Consider the following 12,969-nt stretch of genomic DNA (forward strand, 5'->3'; position numbering starts at 1 on the left):
AGGGGAGGGAGCTGCCCCTTGATGTCATGCAGCCCCAACAGGAGGTGTCCTGGGAATCACTGCACATGCACCTGTGAGACAGGAGGTGAGTCGGGGGGGGGGTTCTGATGGGGAATGGTCTGCTAGTGGTGAGGATGGTGCCAGAGTGGTGTCAAGGAAGATTCCGATGGCTCTTTCCTCAAGGAGATGATCTGAGTCTTGGCCTCCTCAGAATTGGCTGCTGTGCCCTGTTAGGTTCCAAGGCTGGGGGACTATGACGCTTCCTGCCTGCCTGAAATACTCAGCTCTACCAGCTTGTTGCTCCCAAAGGGAGAACTCCCTTGGGAACTGTCTGCCTTGGCCAAGGGCAATTGAGGCCACTGATAAATCGTTTCCCCTGCTGCCTAGGAAGAACGCCATGGCCAGAGGGAGACTCATAAGCAGCAGCAGCACTGCCTTCTCTATCAGCCAGACAAGGACTAGTAGCTCCAGCGCTTGGTTCTTCATTCATTTTTCCTTTGGTATTTACTGGATGTTGATGAGGTTACAGTAGTGGTGGTCAGGGACTGTCTTAGAGTCTTTGTATGCAACAGAATATCTTGGATGCTTTCAAACAACTGTGGCGGCAGCAACAAAACAACAACAAGGAGTGCTATTATTAGTCTAATTAGTAGTATTGTTAGTCAGGTCTCCAATCCATTATCATTTATTCTGTTGGCAGTGCCTGTTCAAGATGACTGGCAGAGAGCTTTCTATACAGACGAAAGGTAGCAGAAATTCAATGTGTGTATGGAACATGCACTCTTTTAGTGAGTGAGAGGCCCTCATCACTAGGAAGAGCAGAAATAAAATCTCACATTCAATTGATTGCACAAGTTCACATTACTTTACACATGCATGAGGTTTTACTGTTTTTTGCATTCTTGAGTCTGGAAATTGCTATGCATGAATCTAAGGTTGCGTCATTGGACTGTACTATTCATAACTGGCCAAGGGCCACATACTCCCTGCTGATGAGCTTCTGGTTAATTTTCACCTTGTCCTTGCACCACAGAGCTTAATGCAACAGAGACATTACTCTCACCATACTCCTGTAAGGGAAAGGGTGTTTCTGAGACCGAGTAGCCGGCTGGTCCAAGCTTTGTAGCTGGGTGGAGTTGAACCAATATGTTTTGGGCCCAAATAAAACAATCTGCTTTCTCCCTATGAGAAGAAAAGATGGGTAATAGCAGGTCTGCAGATGTTTCTGGACAGCTGTACCCATAAATCTCAATCTGTTGGCTCTGCTGGCTAGAGGTGGAGTAGCCATCCAATAATACAGAGGGTCGCAACTGCTACCACAGCACTTGCAAGACAAAATGTGATCATATAGAAGAAGAAGATTTGTGTCTGATTTGCTGATCCTTTGGAGAAAAGTGGCCTTGTCTCTGTGGCGCAGCTGCAAGCGGCACCGATATCAGTTCCTTCAGAGGTGACATGGCCAGGCAGCAATGTCTCAGCCACTTGCACAAAGAGTGCCTCCAAGGCGCAACGAAATTGCCAAGGCTGTGATCCTCCCTGGGCAATGGGTGCACACGGCAAAAGGTGGAGGCTGTGCCCTGCTCTAAAGGCAGCAAAGAGTCACAAGTGTCAATGAAGGCCATCATCCTACCTGCAGGGCCATTGGGAAGAACATACACAAGGCTCAGTTCCACACTGTGCCATGAGCAACAATGCTGGCTGAGGCAGGCCAGCGGCAAAGAGAGGCCTCTCCACCATCCAGATGGTTACCCAACAGCCTGCTTTTCATCCAGGAACAGGGCACGAATCTGAGGAGCATATGAATGTTCTGGACGGCCCCAGATTCCACAGCCTGGAGAAAAGATGCAGCCCTAGATGTTTTTGGACGTCAACCCCCCAGAATTCTGCACCACAAACTATGAGGTTGCTGGGTCACCTGCATCCCATTCCTTTCAGGACCAGAATCTGCCTGCCCTTAGTTTAAAGCTGTCCTCCTTAGGATTCTACACAGTACCACTCAACAGGGCTACAGTTTGGGAAAGTTTCTTAGAACGCTTGTGCTTTTAATAAGCAAAGGTGGGTACTTGTACCTGTTTCTACAAAATGAAAACTAAAAGGAACTATAACCTCTAACAAAAGCTACACTGCTGTATGCCTAGTGGAGTTTCCTCTTAGTCTACTTTCTGGAAACACAGACGGTGGGTGGGTGGGGAGCCACTCCCAAGAGAGAGAACTTGAGAAACTACCTTCATTAATTTAAGAAAGCAACAATGAAGAAAGCATGCTGGATATACTAAGCCAGATTATGGGTTGCAGCGTGACACCCTGCTTGCTTTGCTGTCTCAGAACAAGAAGGTGGAACACGCTAAAATTAATTAAGGGGAAATTTTCCTTCCATGAACTTCCTTAAGTGAATTTATTTCAGGCTTCAAGCCAAGGTCTGTGCTACTGTACGCAACACCATTATTACCTTATCAGGGAGCCTCTATACACAAGGCCTGCAATTTCCCTCTGCCACAGATTTCTGTGTGTGAATGCACCCTTCTTCAGCAAACCATTATACACCATCTGGCCATCCTGTACCTGCTGATGAGGGGGGAATTGAATCTGGCCAAAGTCTAGCTTTTAAAGGCCAGATCACAAGGTCAGCCTCTCATGAAGAATAACAGATGGATGTTATTCAGACAAAATGCCTGGAGGTTTGGGACACAGTTGGGAAAAGTTCCTTGTTTGGACTACAATACCCACAACCTACTAATTAGGCATGGTTGTGAAGCTGGAGGATTCCGGGAACTGAAGTTCAAAAAATAAACTGGGAACTTTTCTAGAATTGAGCTTTGGCCCATGGGCAAACAAATGCTTGGCGATGATACAGTATAAGGAACTTTTTGTTGATGAATGATGATTCTGCTACTCACCTCCAGGACCCTGCACTGCCAGATTTAAGCCCCTTGGTTTCTATTTGATTACTGATTCTTGCATCTGTGTTGAAAGAGGCAACTCCCTTTGAGCATGTTTTTGTCACTGTGTGCCCTTGAGGCAGGAAGTCAACAACAGCTCTGCTGATTGTCCTGGAGGGTGAGGTTTCATGGTGAAATGTCCTTCACCAGGGTTAAGGGTAATACAGGGACCATCCCTTTTCACTCAGAAAGAGTGGTTGCTGGCCTTAGACTTACTCTTTGGTTGTGTGAAACTGAAATGAGCAGAAGTCCTATCCTCAGCCTCCTTCCTAAGGTTTAAATCTCATTGAGCATAATTACGTAGAAGGGAGGGACAAAAGAACAGTCCAGAGAAGAGTTGTTTTGTGTGACAAGGTTCAGCCCTGGCATCTACTCTTAAAAAGATAAGGGAACAAGCAATATGAAAGGCAGCATCAGGCTAGATAAACAAATGGCTTAGCCTGGTATAAGGCAGCTTTCTATATTCATTTGGAGTTACGTCTGAGTCACCAATGGTAAGACTGGACTCTTGGTGGATGTCTTCGCCAGTTAATGACTACTACCTTTTTCCTCTTTCCTCCTCATTCCTATTTTCCTTTAATGTTATGTCTTTTTAGGTTGTGTGTCTGCAAGTGGAGAATGTTTGTAAGGCATTCTGAGAAGCAAGGTAGAAAACGCTACAAACAGACAGTCAGTCAGACAGATAGATAAAAAGCGTCATCTCAGGATGGGAAAGACAAACGGATGGGTAAGCATCTGGGAGTGCTGCATGAAACCAGTATGAATCTACTGGCCAACCTCTGCTTTGAAATCAAAGACATATTCTTCATGACAGAAGGGACGATGGTAACTGCTACATGTATATTTATATTTTGTTTTAATCTGTGCCCTGCTGTTCACTTCTCAAATCATCTTTAGTAGCAGAATAATAAAACATATAAGCAGTATTCAAATATTGGATGCAAAACAAATGACAAAACAATCAAGAGAAAGAGTAGTGTAAAACCAACAACCAAATACACTGGTTTTAAGCCCTGACACCCCCCCCCTCCCGGGCAAGTCTGCAGGAAGAAGAAAAGCTTTCGCAATTTACAAAAAGAAAAAACAAAACGCTGTGGGCCAGTGAGGTGGATTTCTCCAGGGACGGAATCTGGTCAAAGGGGCACTGAGAAAGCCGTGAATGCCAGCCAACTTTTCTGCAGCAGACCGTGTTAAGAATTCTGGCCAGCTAGCATTCTGGGAAATTCCCAATGGTTCTTCCCTATTACCTGACTGGGGAAGCACAGTTCCAAAAATAGCTCCTCATAATTGAAAGTACCACTTGAAGTAGCTTAGTCCTCACATGCAGCCCCACTCAAGGAAACGGGAGATCTTCCTCTTTCCATTGTAGGTGCTGATTCACAGCCTTCCCATCATGAACGGCAACAGAGGCTGGGTTGCAAATCTGTTTAAGGATGAAAAGTGCCTGCTCAATAGTGTTCAGGCCCTTGAGCTTGTGAAGAATCGGCATTTCATGAGGCAATCAGGAAAATGGGTTCGAAAATGTAAAACGGTATCCTTTTTACCGTTTTACAAGCAATCAGGTGAGAGCAGTGATAAAGAAACTTATTTGCTATATCTCTAGTGTCTCTCATGGAGCAGAGCAGCCAGCCTGTGTGGCCTTGGGCAAGCTGCACAGTCTCACAACACGACCCAGTAGAATGGAATGGTAAACCACTTCTGAGTCCACTCTGTCTGGAAAACCCTGAAAAGGGTTGTCATAAGTTAGAACTGACTTGATGGCATATGACAATGAAGATTATTTTTGTAGGTATTTGCAAGCTGTGCTATTAAAACTGGCCATTAGAGGGAACCAGAGAGTCTTTCCCTGTATTTTGCTGACCTGCTGGTAAGATTTTGCAGATATTTGTGAAATAGAAGCAATAGTAAGGATCACCTAGCTGCTTAAATGTAACAAATAATGTAATCAGTTCCTTAAAAAAAACATTCCAGACTCTGCTAAACAGGCCCTTTATGAGTGCTGGATGACAGTTTTTCAGGAAACTGGTGCAGTTCCTCAAAGTCTACAAGGCATCTCCTCTATCACTTGAGGCAAATTACTGTTTGTGCGTAGTCTACCTGCAACTGCTTCACCAGCTGGGGCTAAGTACTTCCTCCTGACACTAGGATCATTCAAGACAGCTACTCTTTCTGAGCAAGGGAGGAAGAAACTAGTGAAACATACTGCCGCCATCAGCTCTGTCTGCCTTGAAGTCTGGAAGTAATTAACTGCTGTTAATTAGCCAGCATTGTGGTTGTGTTTTTGAAATGGTTTACCTTCTCTTTGTTAAAAGTAACTAAAATTGTTACTTTTTAAAGTTTCTTTGAAGAAATGACCCACATCTAAAAGTTACAAGCTCCTGGAGTGTGAGACAAGACACCTTTCTTTTGCCAGACATTCCAACCCACTGAGTTAATAAGCATCTTAATTAATTACAGTAACAGTGTTTTATATACATAGTTATTTCCAGAGCACAGAAATGTTATTTTTTGGCTACAGTTCCCAGAAGCTTGGGTCAAATAGGGAATTATGGAAACTAAAAGTTAATAATAAATTTTCCAAGCTCTGGTGCAGGCTGTCTCTGTCATACAGGCCATTAAAATCAATTGCCTTGTGAGACAGAGGGGAAGAAATAATGTACTAATGTCATACTGTAGTTTTCTTTTTAAATAATCTAGTTTTACTGTTTTAACTACTGTATTATCTTTCTTATTGACTTAATACAAGCATTTCTGGGAGTTTTATCAGCTCAAGAGCAGGATTACTTGCTTTAAATAAAAATAAATCACAGCTGGGAAAGCACATCTACCCTTGACACACCCGGAATTAGGTGGGCAGATTTCTAAAGCTGACATAATTTCCAGGCAGGCTTTTACATGGTTTTTTTTTTTCACTGAAGAGTGTAATCCTGGATTCTTCAGAAAGTTGTGTACACTGCAGTTTTCGGGTTAAATTTTAGCCAGTCACTAGGAACTTCCCTCAGAGAGAACACTCCTCCTTAAACTCCTGGCTGCCAAAGGGCAGGTCATATGACAGTTGTAGTATAGGAAGGAACAGAAATATGGCCAAAGTAATAGTAGTACACAACTGAAGAAGATGGAGGCAGGCAGGGGCTAGCTATAGATCATGATTTATTTTTAACAGCAAAGGTTTAGCATAGGTGTACCATGTCTCTTTGCACCTGTGACTAAGGAAGTTAAAGTTGAACAGGGAAGGCTCCTTTGTCACACCTGTGTTGCCTTCTGCAACCTTAACAAAGCTCATCTTCTCTTCTCACCATTAAGATCTTCTCTGAGTTGTGGTGGTCTTCAGGTGTGTAGGGCAAACTCCTGTCATTCCAGTCACCAAACTAGTTGGGGGTGATAGCTGTTTATTTCCCACATGTCTAGAAGAACTAAGTTGGAGAAGGCTAAAACTATTGGGGAGTTTTGATTATTCCCTTTAGTTAGCAGGGTATTAGGTAGAAAAAACAGCAACACAGAAATGTAGACTCTGGTTGACTTTGGAGTCTCAGTAGCCCAGTTTCTTTGGCACGCAAACTAGCACTTTGCATGATAATATCACTGTAGAAACATTTAAGGTAGAAAAAAGTGTATTTACTTACAGTTTCCATTTGTAGTTACAGTCAGAAGAAATAGAAAAGGGGGAAATGGAGTCCACCATATGGAAGAGACCCTCCATGCTTGCTGCTTGAAGGAAAGTCAGAGGAGGAAGGGAGCTATCAACAACAAAACAATGGAAGCAAACAAACAGGAAGAAGAGGTGGGGGCTTGCCTCAAATGCCAGAGGTAGGGAAAAATACTAGTTAGGTTAGTGACAAAGGACAATCACATTAGACTGAGATAAAAACAAATTATTATCTACTCCATCATAACATTTGAAAGGGAAAATGGCAAAGGATACACTTATATGAGTTGAATGCTCTGCCTTTAGTGGTGAGTTTCAATCCATATCAAAATATGCCACCTTTGAACTCTAGTCTCAACAACTCGCACTGGATTCTACCAGTGGAAACAATGGCAAGGGTGTGGAAGGAAAGAGAGCCTCCCAAGAGAGTGCCAAAACTGAGATTGGCTGAGGTTGCCTGTTGCAGTCTCAAGGCAATAAACTCTTGGAAGATTGCATACAGTGTTATTTGTGCATAACAGGCGTCCCCTGGAACTGCTGTCTCTACCTCACTGCTGAAGCAAGGAGAGACCAATCAGTTGCAGGAAAGGAGAAAGCAGCATGGGAGGATGCTGGCCAGCTGGAGGGTGGCCCTACATCCATGCAATCAGTGATATAGTCCCAATATAGTTTGAGTTAAAGCAGTTCATTGTCAGGAGAGAAAATAAAAAGAGAATGAGTTGGATCCATGGTTCACCCATGCTTAGAGAGATCCTTTGAAATGAATAGCACAAGTTTCTCAAGGCTATCGAAAGTCATATACTGTACATATATTTCAATAAATCTACTCTATGTATTGTTAAAACTGGATCCAGCCCGTTGACCAATCAGATGAATACATTATATTTTTAGTATAGAAAAGATAGCATAGCATGTATATTTGTCCAAAATAAAATGCAACAGATCATACTTTTCAGTATGGAATGCACAGATTCAATAGGCTTGAAAAATCATGCTTGCGGCATGCCACCTACGGTGTTATTTTAGTCAATGGTTTTGTTACTCTGCTTTTATTGTTTTTGCTGTGTCAGTTTTATATCTGGTTTTACTGAGATTGTTTTATTTTGTTATGAGCCACCCCAGAAGTTTTGGCAAACTGCAGGGCGCCAGACAGACTAATGCTTTAAGTAAATAATATATAAGCACATTTGAAGGTGATATAAATACAACAGCTAACAAATGCTCAGAAATGCAAAAGTAGAAGAAAAAAATGCAAAGATAGGAGGAGGGGGGAAAAGAGAGAATGATAAATAATCCTGCAAATCTTACCAGAGTTTGGAAGTTCAATTCCCCACTGTGCCACCTGAGAGAAGAGCCAGCCTATGTGGCCTTGGGCATGTTGCACAATCCCAGGACTCCCCCAGAAGGAGGGAATAGTAAACCACTTCTCCTTACCCAGAAAACCCTGAATTGTGTGCCATCAGAACTGACTTGACAGCCCACAATTATTTATTATTATGTCTGAGTAGACATATATGAGATTGTATTGTACATAGAGAACCTGGGGCCAGGTAGACAGGTCACATGGTTATTATTTAAAATGTGCATATTAATTACATTGAAGAGATTAATATCTACTTTAAAATGCTTAAAAAATTGGTAGCAAGTCCCCTGTCTAGGAGCAAGCTTTACTAAATTCAGCAAAACTCACTTCTGAGTACAGTATATAAGTACTGTACACTGTACTGTATATAGAACGTAGTGGGGCCAAAATAGACATGACACTGAGAGTACTAGTTATATTTTAAAAACCTATCCATAAACAACATTCATATAGTTAAGATCAAGTCAACGTTCAGAATATAGTTTATACAGGGAGGAAGCTCCTTCCCACCATGCTTGGTAGGAGTGGATGAGGCTGTGAAATGGAATCCTGTAATCCTGTGGGGGGTCAACAGGAAAAGAACCTAGATAACATGTTCTTGTCTTCTGAAAATGCTTTCCTGGCCTTTGATTTCTATATAAATGTGCAAGAGGAGAAAACACCATGGTTGCCCTGACGTGGACAAGAAGGAATGCATGGATCAGAGGCAGCCTAAGCAGGACAGGAGGGGAAATCCTAGCTGAAATATTTTCTTTAGTCATCTCGCATAACTTTTCATTGCGTTATGAGTTAGCTGAGTGGTCACCAGTACTGAAGCTGCAACTACACTTTGCTGTAGCTGGATTCACAGCCCTATCTATCTATCTATCTATCTATCTATCTATCTATCTATCTATCTATCTATCTATCTATCTATCTATCTATCTATCTATCTATCTATCTATCTATCTATCTATCTATCTATCTATCTATCTATCTATCTATCTATCTATCTATCTATCTATCTATCTATCTATCTATCTATCTATCTATCTATCTATCTATCTATCTATCTTTCTTTCTTTCTTTCTTTCTTTCTTTCTTTCTTTCTTTCTTTCTTTCTTTCTTTCTTTCTTTCTTTCTTTCTTTCTTTCTTTCTTTCTTTCTTTAACAATTTTAAATACTTTATTTACTTAAAAGGACCCAAGGCAGCTTACATCATTAAAAGATAATATTAAAGCTAACAACAATACTATACGTGAGTATACAAATACAAAAAAGGATCAAACAAATACCACACAAAAAAACCCAAACAAACCATAAGCAACTTAGGAGTCCAATTCTCCACTGTCACTCTGTGAGAGGGGCTGGATTTGATGATCCATAGGGTCCCTTCCAGCTCTGCAGTTCAAAGGTTATTATTATTAAAGCATATTCAAAGCAGTGAAGTACAACAATCAATTAAAAAAACCCACTCAAGCAGCCAGTTACTGAGGGAAAGCTTGCCTGAAGAGAAAGGTCTTCACCTGCTTGTGGAAGGACACCAAAGCCTGCTGTGGGAGAGAGTTCCAAATTCTGGAATCGGCATCCCATGTACCCACCAAACACACCTGCGAAGATGGCGGGACTTAGAGGAAGTCCTCTCCTGATGATCTTAACACTTGAGCAGGCTCATAAAGGGAGATGTGGTCCTTGAGACAGCTTGGGCCTGAGCCATTTAGATCTTAATAAGTTACAACCAACACCTTTAATTCAGTCTGGAAATGGCTGGCAACCAGTAGACCTGCCCTCAGGAGAGCGGGGGTAATATGATCCCTGTGTCCAGCCCCAGCTAGCAATCTGGCTGCAGCATTTTGGACCTGCTGAAGTTTCATGACACTTTCCTTAGGCAACCCCACATAGAATACAGTAATCCAACCAGGATGTAAATATGGTGTGTGTCATCATGACCAGATCAGACTTCTCAAGGATCTGGCACAGCCGGTGCACTAGTTTTAACTGTGCAAAGGCGCTCCTGGCAACTCCGAAAACTGGGCATCCAGACTTGGGGAGGAATCCAGCAGCACCCCCAAGCTGCCCACTGGTGCTTTCACATTCAGAATTCTGCTTCCACTTGCGTTCAGTGATCACACAGGGACCGCAGATTGATTTGGAGCCAGTGGCCACACACTGATATACTGAGGTCCGTATTTCAGCCCCCAGCCCCCTTCCCTCCCTCCTTTCTTTCTTTCTTCCTCTCTTCTCATCTCTTGCTGTCAAGCCACTTGGTTTTTAAAGGGTTGCACAGTGTTAGGGAAAAGATGGCAGTTTTCTAAAGTTCTTAATGATGTACATAGAAATATACACACATACCACAGAAATGTAAGTAAATTTTTTTGTATTTCATTGGGGTTGTTTCTATTTTGTAGTAAATTGTTTGTTTTTTTCTGTGCAGAGGGGATCTAGCACTAAACTAGTATATCAATGCAATGACTCAATGCTAAAACTCATTTAGTAAAAAAGATTGGGAACACTCCAGAGACAGGTTGCAAGTTCCCATGGCCTCTAAACATCATGTCCCAGCTGCCTGTGTCACTACAAAATCAACCAGAGACAAGCCCCAGTTCTTTAAGAACTGATCACATGAAATCCATCCAAATTCCTTCTGGCCTAAAAAAAAAACAACAACTAGAAGCCCCCAACAACAGAGGGGGAAAACGTTTGTATTGAGAATAAAAAGGGCCAGACTCATTTGAATTGGCTTTTGCCAAATTATTCAAATCCATCCATATCATATCTACATCAAATTTCACAGTATTTGATCTTGTCGTTGCAAACTCAGCCGCTAATCAGGAAGTCCTTGTTTCAAATCATAACTCCAACTATCAATTTGTTACATGCCCTTAAGGAAGCAAGTCTTTCTCAGATCTATTTGAGGTTTTAGGAGAGTGATATTGCCCTACTTAGCAGGGTCACTTAAATAATTATTCAGATATATGCTTATACACCACCTTTCCTTATAATAGTTCAAGGCAGCTCACCACAAAATACAATGAGTTGGATCCAGACCTAGGATGCTTCTAAAGGAGGCTTTCGGTGCACAATTACACTGCCTCGTTCAAGACATTGTACAGGAGATCTAGGGCAAGTCTTTGGTTTGCAGCCTTTCTGCTTTCCTAATGTTTTCTCCATATTTTCTGATTTTTATGTCCATCATATTTTTCAGCCATAAGCTTCATGGAAAATGAAAGGTGACAGCTCTAGTCAGATGCCTGAGATTTAATTGGTAAAAATGATGGCCTGAAAAGTTGAAGAAGAACTTGGATAATTTGATGGCATAGGAAAGAAGCTACTGTATAATGTTCTCATTCACCAAGTAAAAAGTAACTCTTAAGCAGTGATGCCATCGTGTGGCAGTATTTTGTTTTGACATTTCCTTTCACTGGACAAAATGATCTGTCTGTCTATGAATAAATTTGAATCATGTATATACTGTATATGATTCTATATAGAGAGAGGGGAGAATGTATCAAAGATAAAATCCACTAACATCTTTCTCTATCTCCCTATCTATATGAAAGAATATTCAAATATTGTGAGCAGTGATATAAAATAAGCACATCAAGTGATAGGGAAGGGTGCAAGCTGCTTCCTAAAGGATCAGTCATGTAATGTAGCCACAGCTCACATGGTCAAAGTCCTTAGACTTTCTGAATAGTAGGGACTATGATATCAGCTGCCCGCCCCCAAAGTTCTCTGTTCCCTTGCTGCAGATCTCACAGTAGATGGGAGAGAAATGGAGTATTCTTGGAGCAGTACAAGCTCTTCCTATTGTAGTGCTAGGTATTTGAGTGTAGTGGCTCTTGTATGGACAGCTAAGAACTGTTAACTTTACAAAAGACTTGGTTCTCATTTCTTGATGGTGTGTGGCTATGGGGACTATCACAATGAACTCCTGAGCTTACAAAAGTATGCTGCAATACAGTACAGAAGGGGATTGCAAAGCATGGCAGAGCTGGCCCAAGACATTCAGTTGCCTGATGTGAAGAACAGGATGGCAGTCAGTTCTGTTCTAGATACAAAAACTGACAGGATTGACATATACATCTTTCTTCAGCACACAGGAGAGAACATCATCTTGACTAGCAGCTATAGGCAGCAGCCAGACTACCTTAGGGAGCGCAGGGCAGTCTTGTTTGTTTGTTTGTTTGTTTGTTTGTTTGTTTGTTTGTTTGTTTATTTATTTATTTATTTATTTATTTATTTATTTATTTATTTATTTATTTATTTATTTATTTATTTATATATATCCTGCCCATCTGGTCTATTCGACCACTCTGGGTGGCTTCCACTGAACATATATACAATAAAAACACAGAGATTTTACATAAAAACCCATAACAAATACTGTACTAAAAACAAATAATAAAGAAAGAATAAAGGAAAATTAAGTATTGACAGGAGGGAAGGCCTGAGTGTACATCCATGTTTTTAGTTGTCTCTTAAAGGTGTCCAGCGTGGGGACCACACAACTCTCCAGAGGAAGGTTATTCTGCATGGCATACAACGGCAACACCTTACTAACAGCATCCGCTTCATTTACTTCTTAATGGTAGAGTTGGCTCTAACTTGTAGTAGGGGAAATGACAGCATTATCCACATACAGGGAAGATTTGTGCCCAAGAGAGTTTATAAAGAGACACAACAGGGAAGAGAAAGGGAATGGAGGCAGGAATAAATATGTAGAATATGTATTTTCTATAATTAGCAGTTATTGGTCACATTGGCATACTGGGATGAATTTAGTTTATACAGTATATGAAACAAATGCATGCTCTGTCTTACATCACAGGCAGCCTCTGGAACTCATTGTCCCAGGATATGTAAGATTATTGTAACATCGTTACATATAATAGATTGCCTCAGTAGGTCTTAATCTTGATTCCTTCCTTCCCCATTTTAACAAACAGCACCGGTGGATCTTTTCTGTATACTGTACTGTATTTGGTTGAAAGTAAATGGCTGCTATATTGAAACAAGTTAAAGAGGACCTCATAGTGACA

At 41.5% G+C, this 12,969-nt stretch overlaps 1 long non-coding RNA gene across 2 annotated transcripts in view; it reads left to right on the forward strand.

Annotated features, from left to right (window-relative positions):
- The window catches only part of LOC144586324 (uncharacterized), an 18,592-nt gene extending 7,289 nt beyond the window's left edge, over positions 1-11,303 (forward strand). Inside the window, exons 2-3 of one of the 2 annotated variants that reach the window (XR_013541099.1) lie at positions 3,536-3,666; positions 11,133-11,303. This is a non-coding gene — a long non-coding RNA (uncharacterized LOC144586324). Of the gene's footprint in view, positions 1-3,535; positions 3,667-6,577; positions 6,741-11,132 lie in introns of those variants that run through there. The other variant, XR_013541098.1, reaches the window with a different exon arrangement.
- Positions 11,304-12,969: the final 1,666 nt, after the last annotated feature.

Source organism: Pogona vitticeps, chromosome 2 (assembly GCF_051106095.1).
Source record: "Pogona vitticeps strain Pit_001003342236 chromosome 2, PviZW2.1, whole genome shotgun sequence".
Taxonomy (NCBI): Eukaryota; Metazoa; Chordata; class Lepidosauria; order Squamata; family Agamidae; genus Pogona; species Pogona vitticeps.